At 38.0% G+C, this 19,534-nt stretch overlaps 1 protein-coding gene across 3 annotated transcripts in view; it reads right to left on the minus strand.

The window, feature by feature from the left end:
• The window catches only part of samd12 (sterile alpha motif domain containing 12), a 106,444-nt gene that overhangs the window by 43,176 nt on the left and 43,734 nt on the right, over positions 1 to 19,534 (minus strand). The gene's annotated exons all lie outside the window — the stretch shown is intronic.

Here is a 19,534-nt window from a genome sequence, read left to right on the forward strand (position 1 = left end):
TTTGTCTCATTTGTTTATCTCATGTTTGTTTGTCTCAAACCGCACAGTGGAGGTTATTCTCCACAAGGGACGAGCACATTTGAAATGAATGACAATAATGCTGGACAGTTGTGTTGAATTATTTGGGATTTGCTTCGTAACATGCACTGATGATTGGCTAAGTACTGTGAAGAATGTTTTTGTCTTTTGTAATTCAATAGAAAAAGAGTCGATAGAAGTATAGAAAACAAACGACATTGCATAAAATTGCCACCATCCATTCATCTCAGTGAATTGAATAAGGTGGTGAAATATGCTTTCAGTTGTCTTACAGTACTAGTATATTCTCTTCTTAAACACTGTAAGCCAGTTTCAAGCCAAAGGCATTAAAAGTTCCCCATCAATCATGTCTGCCCTTAAAGTGAAAGATGTTAAAATAATAATGGATGATCAGGTGCACTGCTGTGCTTTTGCTAAGTATGCTGCCATAAATCATCAACACACGCCCAATCCCAAACAGGCATAAAATACATCATATCCTTTTTATGTACCCTGTCGTTGCACAACTCAGCTTTCAAAGAAGCTAATCTTGGCTGTTTTTGCAGAGTACTCAATGTCCTTTGTGTTTGATGATACAACATTCTTTGCGGGGACGGGAATAAGAGCGAATCTTCTGTTTAAGCCCAACACTCATGCTTCAGTCCAAGTCAGCCAGCCATGTGTACTTGATTAACCAGGCATTCCCTGACTAGTATTTTATGGAGGGCCAAAACTGCCAAAATTAAAAAATAAATAAATTACTAAATTATTAAGTAAATGAATAAATATATATTTAAAATATAATTCAAAAATTAAATACAAAAAATAAGTATGAATGGGAATAAAAAAAAACTATATATATATATATATATATTCTTAAATAAAAAAATAAATACAAAAATAAATATATAAATAGAATTAAATATCAATCAATAAATAAAAAAGCTCCGCTTTCACATGCATTTATTTCATGCTGCAGACACTGTCAGGTTGCTATGTTATTCAAATGAGGGGGCAGTCCTAAGCGTGTCTTGGGTTGGGCTCCGCTGTTGAAAACTGCCTTTCAATAGTCGAGTGAGCAGGTCGGCGAACAAGGAAGTCTCGCCATCTTATTCTTATTCTATTTATTTTTGTATTTATTTCGACATTTATTTTTATATTTATTTTTTTAACCTCATTTTTCATTGTATTTGTATTTTTATTATTTATTTAGGCATATATATATTTTGTTGTTTTTAATTTCCATTTATATATAGTTTTTGTATTTGATTTTTAAATTATATTTTTCATATCCGTTTTTTTTCTTCTTCATTTTTCTTCATGTATCTATTTATTTAGTCATTTATTTACTTTAAATGTTGGCAGTTTTGGTCCTCCATTGTATTTGACTGATCTGTGAGAATAAAATTAAAGCCTTCAATTTTCCATCGTAATTAGGGAACCTCTTATCTATTACACAGACTAAATGTTATGAAATGCTATGATGCATTCTCATGAGCAACCTTCTGAAACTTTCTCCCATCTCCATATAGAATCCTTGGAGCTCAGCCAGAGTGACCTCCATGCTCTACCAGCTCTAAGAAAAGTCCTGTCATTATGATATGCCTGAATCATAGAAAGCTGTTCTCTTGGGTGCAAAAGAAATGTTTTTTTGTAGCCTTGCTTAGATGTGTTTCTCTGCAAAGTGAATCTACGTAAATTATAGATCCTAAAAATGATCCACATAAGCATCTTCTCACATTGTTGTCTTTGCTGTGGTAACGCTTTTCCTGACTGGTATACCCCCTCACAAGCACATGAGTTGCCAAGACAACCAACCGAGCACAATCTCCTATGGTGCAATTTTCCTCTACTCTCTATTCAATAAAGTAAAGACAGGAATTCTGAAGCCATTGCACATGCCATTTTATGTGATGACTAGTACAGTAAGTGTGCTTAGGCCTATTGATCCAGGTTTGTAAGATCATGAGCAAGTGCTCGGAAGCTGAGGGCGTGCGCTCAGAAGTCGGCTCTTTCCATGCCGTCTGGGCTCCTGGATGTCCGGTGGTGGTCAGGGAAGCGAGAGACGGCATCAGACTGAGTGGAACCAGACAATGGTGCCAGGCAACTGATACAAGGACTTTTTAATGCGATCGCATTACATGATAACTGAATGAACATGGCTTCATTACCATGAAACTGTAGTCATCAACTTCTTCTGTAACCACTCAGAGCATTTTCAACTGGAGTACATTACACTAAGGTACCCCGGAAAGTATTATGTGGACATGGCACAGATACAGATCCGCACAGAGAATGTTAAACATCCTTTCATCCTTCCGTCCTCCACTTCGGGCAAGACAATGCAAAACGGGGATAAACCCTGGACTGGTTGCCAGCTAAACGCAGGCCACATGTTTTTGGAATATGGGAAGAAGCGCTGAGATTTAAATCTATTGTAGAACATTACTTTAATGACTTTCTCCTGTTACTAAACTAATTTGATTTTCTATAGATAATATTAGGTTTGGGCATTGTTTGAATTTGGATCATTTTGGTTCCTTGATTTGATTCCTTCCGGTTCCATCATTTCTTTTTAATGTTTTTTTTTAAGCTAGAGCATACAGAAGGCTTTGATGCAATCTCTGACCTGAATAAGTCACTTAAAGCAATGGTAGTTATAAAAAAATAAATAAAATAAAAAACGCCAGCAGATGGCAGCAGAGTATAAAAGATCAACCAGGGCCATGTTGCAAAAAGTTTTTGTCCCCATTCTTTTCAACAGGTTTGTGAATAATGATGAAATTTAGCTACATTCTAATGTTAATTGCTGCAAAACGGAAACAGATACAAATATACTTTTTTTTCTTTTAATGAAGATATTCTAACCTTTCTTTTGGTAGGTCCCAAATATATAGCAATAGAACACAATATTCTGTGGGCCCTGCAAAATCAGTCAAAATCCAGTAAAACAGCCGGGAGCGAAGGGGGTGGGGGGGTGCTTCAGTGAAAATGTCTGGGAGTGAATAAGTTAAGATTATTTTAAAAAAAAACAAGAAAAAAAAGAAGAAGAAGAAAAAAAAGAAAAAGTTTGCTTGGTTTAATTGACGGAGCTAGCTAGCTATTATTTTATTTAAGATCAAATCATTTAAACTTATTTTTTAATTGTATATTTTTTTCAGTGTTAATGATTTTTCAGTGTCTCAAAGGTCTATTTAACCAGTATAATAGCAAACCTTTGAATTTTTATATTTCACACAATAGAGCTTTATTAGGGGCGGCGGCATTGCTCATCAGTCGGGGCGGAAAAGCTCAGTGGTAAAGTAGTCATCTCACAACCCATGCCACTGTGACCACGTCAAATCCAATATCCTTGAGCAAGATGCTGAACCCCAGTTGCTACTTATACTGCGTCATCAGTAGATGCATAAGTAGTCGAATGTGAAGCACTTTGAGGCCCTTGTAAAGTGAAAAAGTGCTATATGAATGAACTACCATTTACCATTTTTTAGAACCTCCAAGAAAACACAATATGATAATGCAGCAGGTACTTAAAGCATGCTACATGCTAACACCCATTGATGGCCTAACCTTGTGTTGTTTTTGACAGAAAGAAAAAATATGTAAGCTAAATACTGCATTGCTATGAAAATGCTATAAGCTAAATATTAGCTGTCCATTTGCAAATGTGCGTTGACCCGCTGTTTTAGTTCCAGTTGAACTTATTAGCTCAATGTTCACATTAGGTGCATTTTACTGGTGTGGTAGCAGGCTGAGGGTTCAGAGCCGAAGAAGATCGAAGACAGGACACACAATCACTGTAGTCCGTGTATCCAGAGGTGTTTATCATACTTGAATTGTTCTTCCAAGTATGTTGTTGCGAGGCCACTTAGCAGCCGGTTAGCATCACAAAGTGGCGAGTTGCCAGTCACGGCAAAATAACCACCGCGGATTGTATCTTAGTGAAACAATTCGCGACCGCTTAAGTATTATCCAACCACTGTCTGCTTTATCATATCTGACCTCTTGTAACCAAATAACCTCCACACGACAAATGTACTCCCACTTTAGGCACTGAAAATACACCAGCAATATGGTAGAAGGTATGATAAATATATATATATTTTTTTTTTCTTTGGTCCTTCCTCGGGTCTCCTGACGGCCTCACGACTCTGTCTGGAAGTGTTCGGTTTAGGTGAACGGTATTGGATTTTTTAATAGGTTTTAAGTGAACTAATGAATACACACACACACATACACATTCTCACCCACAAAAATACTCACCCACTAACAAAAAAAAAATATATATATATATATAAAAAATATATACAAAAAAAAAGGAGAGCAATAATGATGACATGTCAAATCGGTAAAATTACCGAATGAACAATACTGAGCTCTCCAGAAAAGAAAAGTAGAAGGTATGATATGGCACATCTCTAATTGAAAGGATAGGAAGGAAGGCTAAATCAAAATAAAATGTTAAACTTACATCTTTCATGTTTGCAGTCATGCCACACACCAGCTTTCATTAACAAAACGGTTGTTCGAGAAATGCTGTCGGTAAACGTCCTTCAAAAATAATATTAATCCACTGTCTACTCAAAGATTCAAACGATGGAAGTGGAAAAGCACTGATGGTCATTTGTGTACTGTGGAGCCAGAAAGAAAGCAACCCCTCTTCCCGATCGTTGTTTCCCCATTGTTCTCCACGGAGCATTTGCGAGGAGGAATATCAAAGCAGACAGCTTCTCGAATTTTCTGTGGGTGTGACAAACCTTTACTAGTGGCGAATCCACTAATCCGAGGGGGTGGGGTTGAGTGCACCTCCTTGTTTTATTGACGTTAGCAAGTCACGGAAGTTTAATCTGCCCATTTGTAGCACACATTTTAGAAAGGAGAAGAAAGCTAAAGAAGTCGCGGACTGACTTTTTTTCATACCTGGTTGGATTGTAGACAGGTGGGTGATACATATTATTGATAGAAAACCCCACTAAAGTGCATTTTTCTACTATGAGACCTTTAACAATCTGAAACATTCCGGGTTAATTGTAATGTTATTCTAGATTCCACTTGATTCTCGATGCCCGACCCCAACGATTAATCATCTTCATTAAGTCGACAAGATGATTGTGAATAGCAATTATTGACGGGTACGTAGCATATACACACCAGGGGCCAAGGGCCAAGGCTGTAGTCACAGAACTTTGGGCATGTGGCAGCCAACATGCAGGCAGAGAAACGAACATCTCACGACGTTAGCAAATCTGTCACAACGATACATCAACATAAATTGGCTGGAGGTGGGCTGACATGATGGTGAGTGCATATGCACTTGCACAATATGCCAAAGCTATGCTTCGCTGCTCCACTAGTGATCCTTCTTGATGTTTGAATGATGCCCTCATAATGTTTCTGTCTTTTCATCCTGTACACTTCAAGTTGTGTTATTTGCTTCAGCTTCATTAACAGATCTGCAAGTTCATCAGAGAGTCAATGTTGGAATTAAGGGTGGCGTTGGTTATATTCATGCATCCATAGCTAAAATTATTTTACACATGCCTTGTCTAAAAAAACTATTAAAGATTTTTCCCTCAGGAGTTCTAAGTCAGTTTTGCAAGGATAGATTTTGACTAAATTTGACAAAAAAAAGTTACACAAGGGTACACAAGGGTTGAGTAACGAACTCACGACCTTTAGCTTGGGAGACTGCCACTCTACCACCTGAGCTATACCACTCCTACTGTTTGCTTATACAGTGGTACCTCGGCTCACGAACGCTTCAGCTCACGAACTTTTCGCCTCACGAACATTAAATTCGCGAGCATTTTGTCTCGGCTGACGAACTAGTTTTCGGCGGACGAACCAAATCTCGCGACACGAGAAATCACGAGAAGCTGACGCACGCTCACGGCGTCCCAGTTCGTCGCCCCCTTTGTTTGAGTGCGGACGTGGTTTGTGTTCGGTAGACATTTTGGATCATTTTGGAGTACTTTTGGAGAGTACTTTTGCTACCATGGGACCGAAAAAGACCCCACAAAAGGCTAGTGTTAAGCCTAAGAAGACATTTAAGAAAATTACGGTCGAGCAGAAGAAGGAGATCATCGACAAACACGAACGAGGTGCGCGTTTGTGTGACTTAGCGTCCCAGTGCCAGTACACTAAGTCTACCAACAGGTGTCAATTAAGAGGTTTTTAGTCAGCAACACGGATAAAGAGTCTGCTAAGAAGCAAAGAAGAGAAGCCACACCGGAGGACTCTCCTTCCAAACAGTAACTCTCTCCCTCCCTCCTCCTCCCACTCCATTCCATCAAGCCTTCAACTACTGTACCATCACAAAGGCAAGTTGCAAGTTTTGCAACTAAAAATACTTTATTATACAGTACAGTGTATTTATTTAATTACAATACAATAGCACATTTATTATACATAAAATAAGGTATATTTTGTGTAGTTTTAAGGCTTTTTTAGTAGAAAATTGTGTTTTATGGGGACCTGGGAACGGATTATTCTCATTTCAATGGTTTCCTATGGGAAATACTTGTTTGGAAGACGAACTTTTCTGCTCACATACTCTCTGTGGGAACCAATTAAGTTCGTGAGCCAAGGTACCACTGTATCCTAAAAGTCAAAGTTAAAAGTTAAAGTACCCACCTAAGTCTCGTTTCGAAGATTCCAGCTGAGACGAGCGATATACTGTACTAACACACAGTAGGAGCTGCATGGCTCAGTGAGTAGATTGGCTGTCTCCCAACCTGAAGTTGTGGGTTTGTTCCTACGGAGCCCCTAAGGTGATATGGTAGGAGACAAAAAGTAATTTGCGTTCTCTTGCAAAAAAATTCCATTCTCTTAAAAATATTGTGATCCCTAGCAAAAACGTTTGGTTCCCTTGCAATAAATGCGAGATAATGCAAAGTTTTTTGCGAGTGGGCGCCTTTTTGGGATTTTTTTTTACGCGTTTATGTACTTCCGGGTCAGTTTGGAGACTGTAGACTTGAATGAGCTGGTGAGAGGTGGCGGCACCATAGCATAGATATCTAAGGCAGTACCTTTTCTAAATAAAATTCAATTAGGCTTTCCCACTGCTGTAGACGCTGCATTCTCGTCGCTTTTGGTTACACCGATGTACATCAACCCCCCCCCTCCCCCACAAAAAAAAAAAAACACGCATCCCCAACAACTAAACTTTTGCATTATCTCGCAATCATTGCCAGAGAACGCAATCTTTGCAAGAGAAGACAAAGACAATTTTTTCCCCCCCTTACCATGTCATCTTAGGGGCTCCGTATGTTCCTCAATTCTTGAGTGGACTTTTTTTCAATCTTTTTTTTTTAATCTCTTCCAAGTGTAAATTTTACTCTGTTTAGAGTGGAACCAAATAGATTTTGTTTATAGTAAAATGTACTCTACGATAAATTTGTCAATAAGCCAAATCCTTATTTTCTTTCATTGTTATGTTTTTCCATCTTGTTTTTCCTTCTTGTCCTGTTCCTCAAAAATTTGAATGTTTTGACAGAATGAAGGACAACCGCTATTATCTAACTCTTTTCATTTCTTAGTAAAAACAACAAGTGCTTTCAGAACAGGAAGCTGATTTTTTAATTAAGAACATTGCCAAAAAACAAAGTTAACTGCATATCCCCCTGTTTAGGGTTTAAGGTGAAGTGGCTCTCATTATTTTAAGGTTATGGTGAACGATGACATCTAAGCAGGGGAGCAGTTCACGGTTTTTATTAAAGATATATACCACATGTATATCTAAATGGGGACAGGTAGAAAAAAAAACACTTTGTCAAAGATATTCACTTTCACATCTTTCAGGCATTGAGCCATAGTTGAAGCCTCTGCGGAAGGAATCTTACTGACAGGAAATGATGAAAAAGAATTAATTTGACCTTCCCTTGCGGCAAGAATAAGCAAGGAAGAAAAAGAGGGAGGAGACAGTGGAAAGCAGAGTGGGGACGGATGAAGTCAAGGGAACCATAAGGCAGAAGGGCTTTCATAGAGGCTGCGGTCCTGAAGGGAGAGTTGGGCTAATGAGAGCTCTCGGATCGCCGCGCACCGGCGCAAGTCATCTGATTCGTGGAAAAGCCCAAAGGAGGAACAGAAGTCACACAGAGAGCCTCGAGTCTTTTCAGCAAAGTCTTTAGAGGAAAAGCATACTGTATACTGTATAATCCACTTCAGGGCAAAACAGAGTGGATTTTGAGTTTGCAAAGAAGATACATTGGAATTTCTGCCTGAAATAGATGACGTTTCAATGATGTCCTTATTATGTTTCTGTCCTCTGCTCAACAGCAATTGCTATTTCCATTAGAAGTCGTCTGTGAATGTTGATAGGTTAATGAAAAAAATGTATTGAGGACATCAACATTACAGTTACTAGCCTTTACAGTTAACTCATTCACTCGCAGCCATTTTCACTGAAGCAACCCACTTTGCTCCCGACTGTTTTACTGGATTTTGACTGATTTTGCAAGGCCCACAGAATATTGTGTTCTATTGCTATAAAAACATAGAACCTACCAAAATAAAGATTACAGTCTCTTTTTTCATCAGGAAAAGAAAAGTATATTTGTATTTGTGTCCATTTTGCAGCAATTAGCATTAGAATATAACTAAGTTTCATCATTATTAACAAATCAGTTTAAAACTAGCTTTTTTTATAATGGGCCTGGTTGATCCCTTATACTCTGCTGCTACCTGCTGGCCGTTTTTTTGTAATAATTACCATTGCTTTAAGCGACCTCTTCAGGTCAGAGGCTGCATCAAAGCATTCTGTATGCTCTAGCATAAAAAATATATAAAAAAAAAAATATTGTCATGGTCCCAAAAAACGTATAAATACGTTTTTGGGACCATGACAATAAGTGTTTGTACGTTTTGGGAGAAAATTAGTTAAAGGGATGTCAACTCAATAATTTCCTGTACAAAAATATGTCCACCTATTTTTATCCATCTCATGGTGGCAGCCATTTTGCCACATGCTGTTGACTGAAATTGACATCCGAAAAATCTGGTGTTACATTGCTGCCATAGGAATAGACCTCTGTTGTTTCCAGATAACCGCTGTATAGGTATGACATTAGTCTTTAAATTTGGATAATGATCACTCAAAAATAATCAATTGAGCCTGAAGAAAAAAAAAAAGTTTGTTATGAATAAGATTTGTTTTTATCTTTCAACTTTAAATGAGATGGATGTCATCATGAAGGCGAGGTCTCCAAATAATGAGCTACAAAAATAAAAAGTGATTACAGCCATTGGAATCATAATTTCCACCTCATAACAACTGGAGAAAAAAATGCAAAACACATCAGGCAGTCATAGACCAACATAAGCATTCATCAGGAGTCATGCATGTGTGCACCTGATGAAATTCAAATAGTCAGTCCCCTCTGAACGCTGTTTGGTCTCTATAATAATATTTACTTTGACACTCCACCGTGTGTACTAGCTAATAGCCGCTGCTGGTCACGCATGGACCTGTAGGTATGTGGTACAGTTTGTTTTCACTGATAATGTCTACCTGATAACGGAAAGGAAACACAAAGAAGGCAATACCAAATACCAAATAAGGGCAGAGGAAAGTTGAGTGGTGATTAGTGTTTATTGCATGGCCCTAAATATCGTTTTCAATTGTGATTTATGGTATCCAATATAATAAATCATTTATAAGGCTGACCAGATGTCCCGTTTTAATCGTGACAGTCACAGCTTTGAGCGTTGAGACCAGAGTACCGGCAGATTTCGCCAGCCCCGTTGTTTTGTCCCTCTTTTACCCAAGTCCAGTCCTAGCATCTCATTTATTTAATCAGCAAGCCAATTGTTTGGGTCATGCATATGTCAATTACACAGTTGTCAGTGCGATTCATACTTTAAACCAATTAAAAGGGAATTTCTTCCTATTTTCTTTTGCGTTCTCATGTTTGCATCTAATTGCTATTAGTCATGTTTTTGTCATACCGAAACTTGAACTACTTTCTGCTTCTGTGTCTAAGAATTATGGGAATTGTATTCCTACTAGCCTAATAAGCTGTTTTTTTCTATTAGCACATTTCCAGTGTTACAATGTTCAAATATCTGACCCAGAAGAAAAGGTTGGATCATGGTGAGTGCATTGTCTTGTTTAGCGCTGTTGAACTGTCGACCAAGATAGCATCTTTAGCTGCTAAAGTCATAACAATCACCAGTCACCAGGGTCCATTTCACAAAGCTCAACAAACACTGAGAATAACCCTGAACAGCGAGTTGACATACACTGAGAGAACACTCTGCGTTTTCGATTCCAGGACAGCTGATTTGAGGTCGTTTTATCAAGAATCAGTCAGCTCAGTGGCCCAGTGGTAGAGTGTCCGACCTGAGACTGGAAGGTTGTGGGTTCAGTCCCCGGCCAGGTCATACCAAAGGCCATAAAAATGGGACCCATTTGCCTCCCCACTTGACACGCAGCATTAAGGGTTGGAATTGGGGGGGGGGGTTAGATCACCAAATGATTCCGGAGCGTGGTTACTGCTGCTGCTCACCACTCCCTCAGTGGATGGGTCAAATGCGAAGATATTCGCCCCACTTAGGTGGGTGTGACAATCGGTGGTACTTAACTTTAACGCAGAATAGTTTCACCTGGAGTTACCGCTACACTAAAAAGACCACATCAATGGAGCCTGAATTATTGAGTCACCATGGTAACGGGGAAGCAGTCTAAATGCGATCGTAAGGCGAATTTGAACATGTCTTTAGAAAAAAAAAGTGCAAGACCGCAGCAGCTCCCCATTGAGGAAGGCGGCGTGGGAGAACGTTGCTGCTTGGGTGTCGCGTCACTGCATAAATTTAAATGTAGTCCTTTGCTATAACAATAATATTTGATTACAGGGGAAACCTGTTGAATGGTAACTCACTCATTCATTTCATTTAGTCAATAGAAAAAAACAGAGCACAACACACAATATATGCTGTGATGTGAGTGCATGACTACGGCGCCGGTAATGATGCAAATGTAAGGACGGATTAAGTTGTATATGTAGATGATGGTCTGTGATGTGAAACGGAACCGCTCAAAAATATAACTGTCCGGAAATGCCAGAATATCGATGCGCAGTCTGATAACAATCTCGAATATTTAATTCCCTGTGCAATAATGCAGCACATTCATCAATAGGTTCATTGTCAAAAGGACATGCCATGTTCGTGACAAAAGTGGACTTTACACAATAGACTATTGGCGTATTTACGCAAAAACATGCCACAGCGGAACTTTTAAATGTGACTCAAAGGAAAAAAGGAAAAGGAAAACCTTGAGGCTCATTGTGACAAATCTGCTCCCGACCAGGTTAGGTTCATGGACTCTGTTACTATGGTAACTGACCGAGATCTTAAATTTCTTTGGAACTGATTTTGATTTTACGCTTTCGTTCAATTGGCATCCAAACCTCTTCCTGGATGAATACAACACAAATTTTTCACCGCCATAAAAGAATAAATAAAGTAGGTCGTGGTGACCGATCACATTTAAGAATATGGAAAGGAATCTGTGTGTGATTTCTTTCACATTTGTCTCTGTCACTCTTAATGAGTCTTTGTTCGAGTAAATGAAGCATAAACACTCTGGCCGTGTCTACATGCGCAGATTAGTGCGGCATACTCTGAAAACCACTTTCATGGGGCGCCGTCAGCTGTGTAATTCAAGTCGCTTTTGAGAGTGATGATTTCACAAGTCAGTTAATAGCATATTTATTAGCATGGGGTTACAAACGCCATAATGGTGCCGAGCATGAAATTGAACGCAGAAAAAGTTGAAAATTGGATTTCTTTTTACGAGTAAAGAAATGCAACTTCCCATCTTTGCATTGCAGCTAATTAAGAGCGAGTCCATGTAGCCATGAAAGGGCTTTGCAGTGCACACACTCTTTTGAAACGCGTTAAAACCCCTGTGACAAAACAAACACAATAATTCATCATGTTCCTTTGTCTCAGACCTGTCTGACGTTTGATGTAAATCTATAACTCACTTCCATTTCCCCTTGACATCTTGTCTCAGGTGAAGGAATATTGCTGTTTGTTTCAATAGATACAAGCTTAATATAAACTGTACAACTTGTGGGTCTATCTAGGAAAATCACACCTGTGAGAGGAAAAACTGAATTGGCCAGACAGAAAATGTATCATGTTTTCTCAGGAGACACGGGTTTATTGCTTTTTGTTACCTATCGATTCTTGTTATTACAATTTTTTTCTCCATTCTTGTATTTGCTTTGTTGAAATTGGTTTTATTATGATGGTACTATCTTTTCATTTCCTGAGTGCATAGTGCAGTTATCTGAAAAGTTTTGAAAATGCAACATTCATATCATTAAATGACAGAGGTTATATTTTCATATCGGGGTCACCAACATGGTCCCCACGGGCACCAGATTGCCCCCAAGGACCACTTCAGTAGCCCTGTATTGCTATTCTGTGAAAAATTATTATAATAACACCGCTTAGCTGAGCTAGGCTGCATTTAACTAGTGCTGTCAAAGTTTAAGCGTTAACTAATTAATTATTAACAAAAAAGTATCGCATTAGTCATGTATTAACGCAGATTAATCGCACAATTAATTGTGACCACAGATGATCCTTTAGCTTGACAGTGGATGGTTACGTTAAACACGTAGCACAGGTTGTGTTTGAGCAATAAACATAACCACAAGCTTTAAAGTAAAGCATTTATTAAATGTTTATGTATGGCATACAGAATATTTGCTCATGTCAAAATATTGGGGTCATTTTAAACTATGCAAGTAATTAATTGATTAGAAAAAGAGGAGGATGACAATGTGCAGTGGATCAAAATTTTTTGAAGATGTCCTCATAAGATTAAATGTTGAAAGAATTAACACACAACAGGTGCTCTTCAAATTTGGCGGGCAAAATTTTTTGATAAAAAAAACATTTTAATAAGCGATTAATCAAAATGACGTAAATAATCTGATTTAAAAATGTAATCGTTTGACAGCTCTACTTTTAACATATATTTTTTAATATACTTAAAGTAAATTTGTAAACACCAATATTTTAAAATTATATTTTAGTACTTGATTGTAGGAGTACTGTCGTGCACAACCAAACCTTAGCGTTTGAGGAGGGGAGATTTACCCGAAAATAATTTCAAGCACTTCGGAGACTTGAAAGTTCATTCTATGTACAGTTAAAACCAAAACTATTACCCTAGCGGCCTACTGGCTAATGAAAATTAACGTTGGCTAGGGCTGAGTCCTTAAATGATTTACATTAGTTAACATTTTATTTGTTCTTAAATTAAAGAGATTGGCAGGTACCGATATCTAGGTATTGATACTCTCGAATCTTGTGGCCGTTTTACGATCAGGAACGAGAAATTAGAAAATAGAAGAAGAAAAAAAATTGCCATTAACTCATTCACTCCCAGCCATTTTCACTGAAGCAACCCCTTCGCTCACGGCTGTTTTAATGGATTTTGATTTTGTAAGGCTGTTGGGAAAATTGTACAATAAGTTATCACATGAATAAGCACAAAATATTGTGTTCTATTGCTATAAAAACATGGAACCTACCAAAAGAAAGATTAGAGTCTCTTCTTTCATCAGCAAAAAAAGTATGTTTCTATCTGTTTCGGTTTTGCAGCAATTAGCATTAGAATATAGCTAAGTTTCATCATTATTCACAAATCTGTTTAAAACTGTGAGTAGATTAGCTTTTTTCAACATGGCCCTTGTTGATTTATTTTGCTCTCCTGGCCGTTTTTGTAATAATTACCATTTCTTCAACCGTTCTCTGCAGTTGAGAGGCTGCATCAAAGCCTGCTGTATGCTCTAACATAAAAAATAAAATTAAAATTAAACAAACGTATAAATACGTCTTTGGGAGACATAAAACATTTAATAATTTAAAATAAGTTTTGGGGAGCAAATTAGTTAATTTCATGCTATTTTAATGAACATTTTTGCATTGGGATAGATAAGTCTTTCTTTAAAATGATCTGTCAGTTTTTTGGGGGGGAAATTTTATGTCTTGAAATCACTAGTGGTATCGATATCGGTGACTACTCAAGAGCAGAGTTTTTAAAATTGTTTTAACTTCAAAATTCTTTAACAGCATTTTGAAGGATTCTGTTAACGTCAAGTAATCTCGAGCAGTGCAATCGTCAATGAATTTAGAACATCTAATATGCTTGTTGTCAGACATTGAACATTTTATTTTTTGTCAAAAACAGTGTAAAACCTATAGCATTTAAAAAAATGTCTAAATAGAAGGTCTTATACAACTCTACCACTATTTTGTGTCATTTTCAGTCAGACATACCCACTCAAATTTAATAAAAATTATTCTAATTTAGTATGGGTGCCACGTCAACACATCTTTGCCCATGCTGATTATAACCATTAACATAAAACTCAGAGTCTGCTGCTGTTGTGAGTTTGTTTGGCCTGTCTCAAATCATTGTAGTCTCACAGACGATCATTACAAGTCTGCTGTCTGTGTTGCCTTCGAATAGCACTGACATGGGAACATGGGGAAATCTAATTATTCCCCTCCCATGGCCCAGTAACCCTTAAAGGTTAATCACTGTCCGACTAGCCAGCTCTGTCTGGGTACACAGCAGTAATTACAACACCTAATTTTCTCATTTTTTTCCCTCTATCCGCCTGTTCTCGTGCCCTTATGTCATGATAGATAATAGATGTGTCTGTCCTCATCATCAGCTATTTTTCTCTATCAATATGACCTTCTTCTTTTTTTTAAACCTTTTGTTTGTGTAAGTTACTTATTTTTGTGGGCACACAGACTGACATTTAAATGCACACCTCTTTTCAGTAGATATACTAGCACATGCCTTAGTCCAAAATGCTGGTGATTTTTTTCTACTAAGGCAAAAAAATATTCAAAGCTACCAGGCCCCGTGTGATAAATTGCTTGGTCGCCATTGTTAAACCATGGCTAATCACATTTTTGGGAAAGCTGAGTTCATTTTCACTGACCACACCTGGGCCTTATTACCTCCGGACGTGTTAAAACAAAAATTCACTTAATTAATTTGATTCCAAAAACGTATAAATACGTTCTATTTTAAATATTACCAGTGTCCGTTTTTTATGTGTGTGTGTGTGTTTTTTTTTTGCATACAGAAGGCTTTGTGCAGCCTCTGAACTTAAGAGAATGCTTGAAGAAATGGTAGTATTACAAAAACGGCCAGAAGATGGAAGCAGAGTATGAGATTAACCAGGGCCATGTTGCAAAAAGCAGTTTTCCCCACAGTTTTAAACAGATTTGTAAATAATGATGAAACTTAGATATGTTCTAATGCTAATTGCTGCAAAACGGAAGCAGATAGAAATATACTTTTTTTCCTGATGAAAGAAGAGACTCTAATCTTTCTTTTGGTAGGTTCCATGTTTTTATAGCAATAGAACACAATATTTCATGGGCCTTGCAAAATCAATCAAAATCCAGTAAAACAGCCAGGAGCAAAGGAGGTTGCTTCAGTGAAAATGGCTGGGAGTGAATTAGTGAGTTAAATAAGTGAGTTAAGTAGAACCTGTCGGACCAAATGAAGCCAGCTAAAAGATCTCAAAATGCTCCGCCAATACATAAATAAATAAATACATGCCACGATCCAGATGTACACGAACAGATGACAAAGTAATTGGTATTCATCAGTCTGGAAAGGGTTACGAAGCCATTCCTAAAACCTTAAAACTCCAGTAAACCATAGAGAGTGCGAGGCTTTATTTACAAATGGGAAAACAAACACAGTGAACCTTCCCAGGAGTGGATGGCATACAGAAATGACCAAAGAGCACAACGACGACCCATCCAGAAGGTCACAAAGCAACTCAGGAGAACATCTCAAGAACTGCTGACCTCTCTCAACTCAGTTAAGAATTTCAGGAAAACAACCATCGCTAACCGAAAAACATAACGGCTCATCTTAATTGTACAAGAAAATAACAACAACATATGAATGATTCTTAAGACTTTTAGGAGAGTATTTCTTGTAAGTATATAATACCTACACTCAAACATGCTAGTGGTAGTATGATGGTTGGGGGCTGCTTCACTTCTTCAGGCCCAGGACGACTTACTATGACTAATGGAACTATGAATTCTGTTTCTTACATCAGCGGAACAACGATCCAAAACACCCCAGCGAGTCAACTTCTGAATGGCTTGAAATAAAAAAGGAAGGTATTGGCGTGGCCTGGTCAAGTCCGCATTTGAATCAGATTGAAAAGCTGTAGCATTACCTTAAAAAAGCCGTTCATGCTAAAAAAACATCCAGTGTTGCTTAGGTAAGCAATTCTGCAATGAAGAGTGGGCCAAAACACCTCCACAGAGATGTGAAAGACTCATTGGCAGTATAGAAAACACTTGAAAGTGCCCCAACCAGTTAACAGGTTTAGGGGCAACTCAAGTAGTTGCTTTGAATATTTTGTTTCCCTATAATATATTAAAATCACTATTTAAAAACTGAATTTGATTTACTTCGGTTATCTTTGATTGATATTTAAATTTGTTTCATGATGATCATAAACATTAATGTGGAAAAACTATGCTGGGAAAAAAAAAGATTCTGCGCGTAGTCATCTTGTCTCAGACACTTTCAAAGTTCAGTCAATAATGCAACTTTGATTGTGGATCAATGATGTCAATTACGAAAAATGTTTTGATGACAAGAAAACATCAAGTAGGACTCATTGTGATATTGCAAACATATAAATGATGGTCCTGGTTGGTCTTGTTTCGCTTTGAAAAGTGTGGCAAAAAAATGTAACCTGAAACTGAAATTTTCTTCAAAATCCAATATAGGTTCCTTACCTTGCCACTTACCTTTCTACCTGACATGCATTTTCATCCCGCCTTCCTGTTTTCCTCTCATCTTCTCACTCATCTGTCCTCTCACCTCCTTCCCCCCCTCCCTGATGCCTCATCACCACCCCCCACCGTCATCTCATTTCCCTTCTCTCTAGTTCAGATCCCAAGCGGCTACAACTCTTTTTGCCTCAAGCAACTGCTCAAGGCGTGTGTGCCCTGGGCATGGAAAATACAGCGCTTTTTCTCATACCTACTTCTCTCTCTCTCAAAAAAAAAAGCCCAAGAAATGTTTCAAAACATACGATTTAATGGATTCCCATTACACCTGGGGATGTGCTTTACGCACAGTAGTTCTTTAAATGAAAACAATGCATATTGTAATTCTACCTGAGGTTGCAAAGTCATCTGATTTTGCACACTTTCTATAAATTTACAGCGCAGTGACCAGAACAAAACTCTGTATTTCTTTCAAGAATATTGATTTTGACTAGCTTCTTAGAATTTGTTTTTCACCCCTGGATGTTCAGTTCTGTTTTCTAAGTGTGCTCGATGTGATGGAAGTAGTGGTGAAGTAAGCAGCCACTAGTAAAGGTAATAGAAGAGGGCAGCTTACGGAATTGGAGAGGAGAAGCCACAGAAATCAGAGAACCACAAGGTGACAGCAAGAACGTGAGGGGCAGGAATGGAAAAACGAAACTCTGAGAATGACGCATGAACTGAAGAAATATATTGTGTGGAAGACAGAATAATTCTAGCAAAGCAAGGATGTAAAGTCAAGAATATGAATTTGTGGGTTCATTTGGTACAATGACTTGAAAATGGTGGTAGTAATTTGAAGAAACCTATTTTCTTAATATGTATCAAGCAGTAAATACAGTATTCTCCTTCTTGTCTTAATAAATTATTTCAAAGCCTTGACCTTCATTTTTATATAAGTGGTTAAAAAAAAGTTCTAGAAAGCCAACGGAGAAGCAAAACATACTCAGACTTTTTTCTTTTTTTTTTCTGGAGAGCTCTGTATTGATCATTCGGTAATTTTACCGATTTGACATGTCATCATCATTGCTCTCCTTTTTTTTAATATATATTTTTATATATATATACATTTTTTGTATTTTTTATTTTTTTTTGTAAGTGGGTGAATATGTGTATGTGCGTGCGTGCGTGCGTGCATTCATTAGTTCACCTAAAACCTATATAAAAAAAAAAAATCCCATACCATTTCCCTAAACCGAACACTTTCAGCCAGAGTCGTGAGGCCGTCAGGAAACCCGAGAAAGGACCTGTCCATTGTTACGCATACACTAACTGGCGAGATGACCAGACACCTCTCTATTTGCAACGTTATATAAAGCCAACGGAGAAGCAAAACATACTCAGACTTAATCCTCTGATGCCCACAGAATTGATTTCCCAACAAGTTAAAATGGTTTTATTGTCATGATGATCCTGTCCATTGTTACGCATACACTAACTGGCGAGATGACCAGACACCTCTCTATTTGCAACGTTATAGAAAGCCAACGGAGAAGCAAAACATACTCAGACTTAATCCTCTGATGCCCACCAAATTGATTTCCCAACAAGTTAAAATGGTTTTATTGTCATGATGATCATGTCCATTGTTACGCATACACTAACTGGCGAGATGACCAGACACCTCTCTATTTGCAACGTCATAGAAAGCCAACGGACAAGAAAAACATACTCAGACTTAATCCTCTGATGCCCACTGAACTGATTTCTCCACAAGTTAAAATGCTTTTAATGTCTTGATGATCCTGTCCATTGTTACGCATACACTAACTGGCGAGATGACCAGACACCTCTCTATTTGCAACATCATAGAAAGCCAACAGAGAAGCAAAACATACTCAGACTTAATCCTCTGATGCCCACCAAATTGATTTCCCAACAAGTTAAAATGGTTTTATTGTCATGATGATCCTGCCCATTGTTACGCATACACTAACTGGCGAGATGACCAGACACCTCTCTATTTGCAACGTCATAGAAAGCCAACGGAGAAGAAAAACATACTCAGACTTAATCCTCTGATGCCCACTGAACAGATTTCTCCACAAGTTAAAATGGTTTTATTGTCTTGATGATCCTGCCCATTGTTACGCATACACTAACTGGCGAGATGACCAGACACCTCTCTATTTGCAACATCATATAAAGCCAACGGAGAAGCAAAACATACTCAGACTTAATCCTCTGATGCCCACCGAATTGATTTCCCAACAAGTTAAAATGCTTTTATTGTCTTGATGATCCTGCCCATTGTTACGCATACACTAACTGACAAGATGACGAGACACCTCTCAATTCGCAGAGCTGTGCCTCAAATCCGTAGCCTCCAATGTAAGAAATTCTTACTAAGAATGCAACGTAAACTTAAATCTCAAGTGCAGCTATGGACTCTGACAAAATCAAGAAACCCCTTGACAAGATTTCAGAACTCGGCACACTCATATGTACCAATTACACAAGCCTCTGATCATTTTCCACCAAAAAGCTATGAAAGGAGACCGTTTGTGGTTTCGTAACCATTTTGATTAATCACCTCCTGTGGGCTTTACAACATGCAGCTACTACCATGACTACAGATGGCAAGTGTATAAATGCAGCTCTATTATGTGAATACAGTAGTTAGGAAAATGTTTGATGTCTTCCTGGGAGTAGCCAAATATTGCCTGTGTTC

Source organism: Vanacampus margaritifer, chromosome 17, assembly GCF_051991255.1.
Source record: "Vanacampus margaritifer isolate UIUO_Vmar chromosome 17, RoL_Vmar_1.0, whole genome shotgun sequence".
In the NCBI taxonomy this organism is placed as follows: domain Eukaryota; kingdom Metazoa; phylum Chordata; class Actinopteri; order Syngnathiformes; family Syngnathidae; genus Vanacampus; species Vanacampus margaritifer.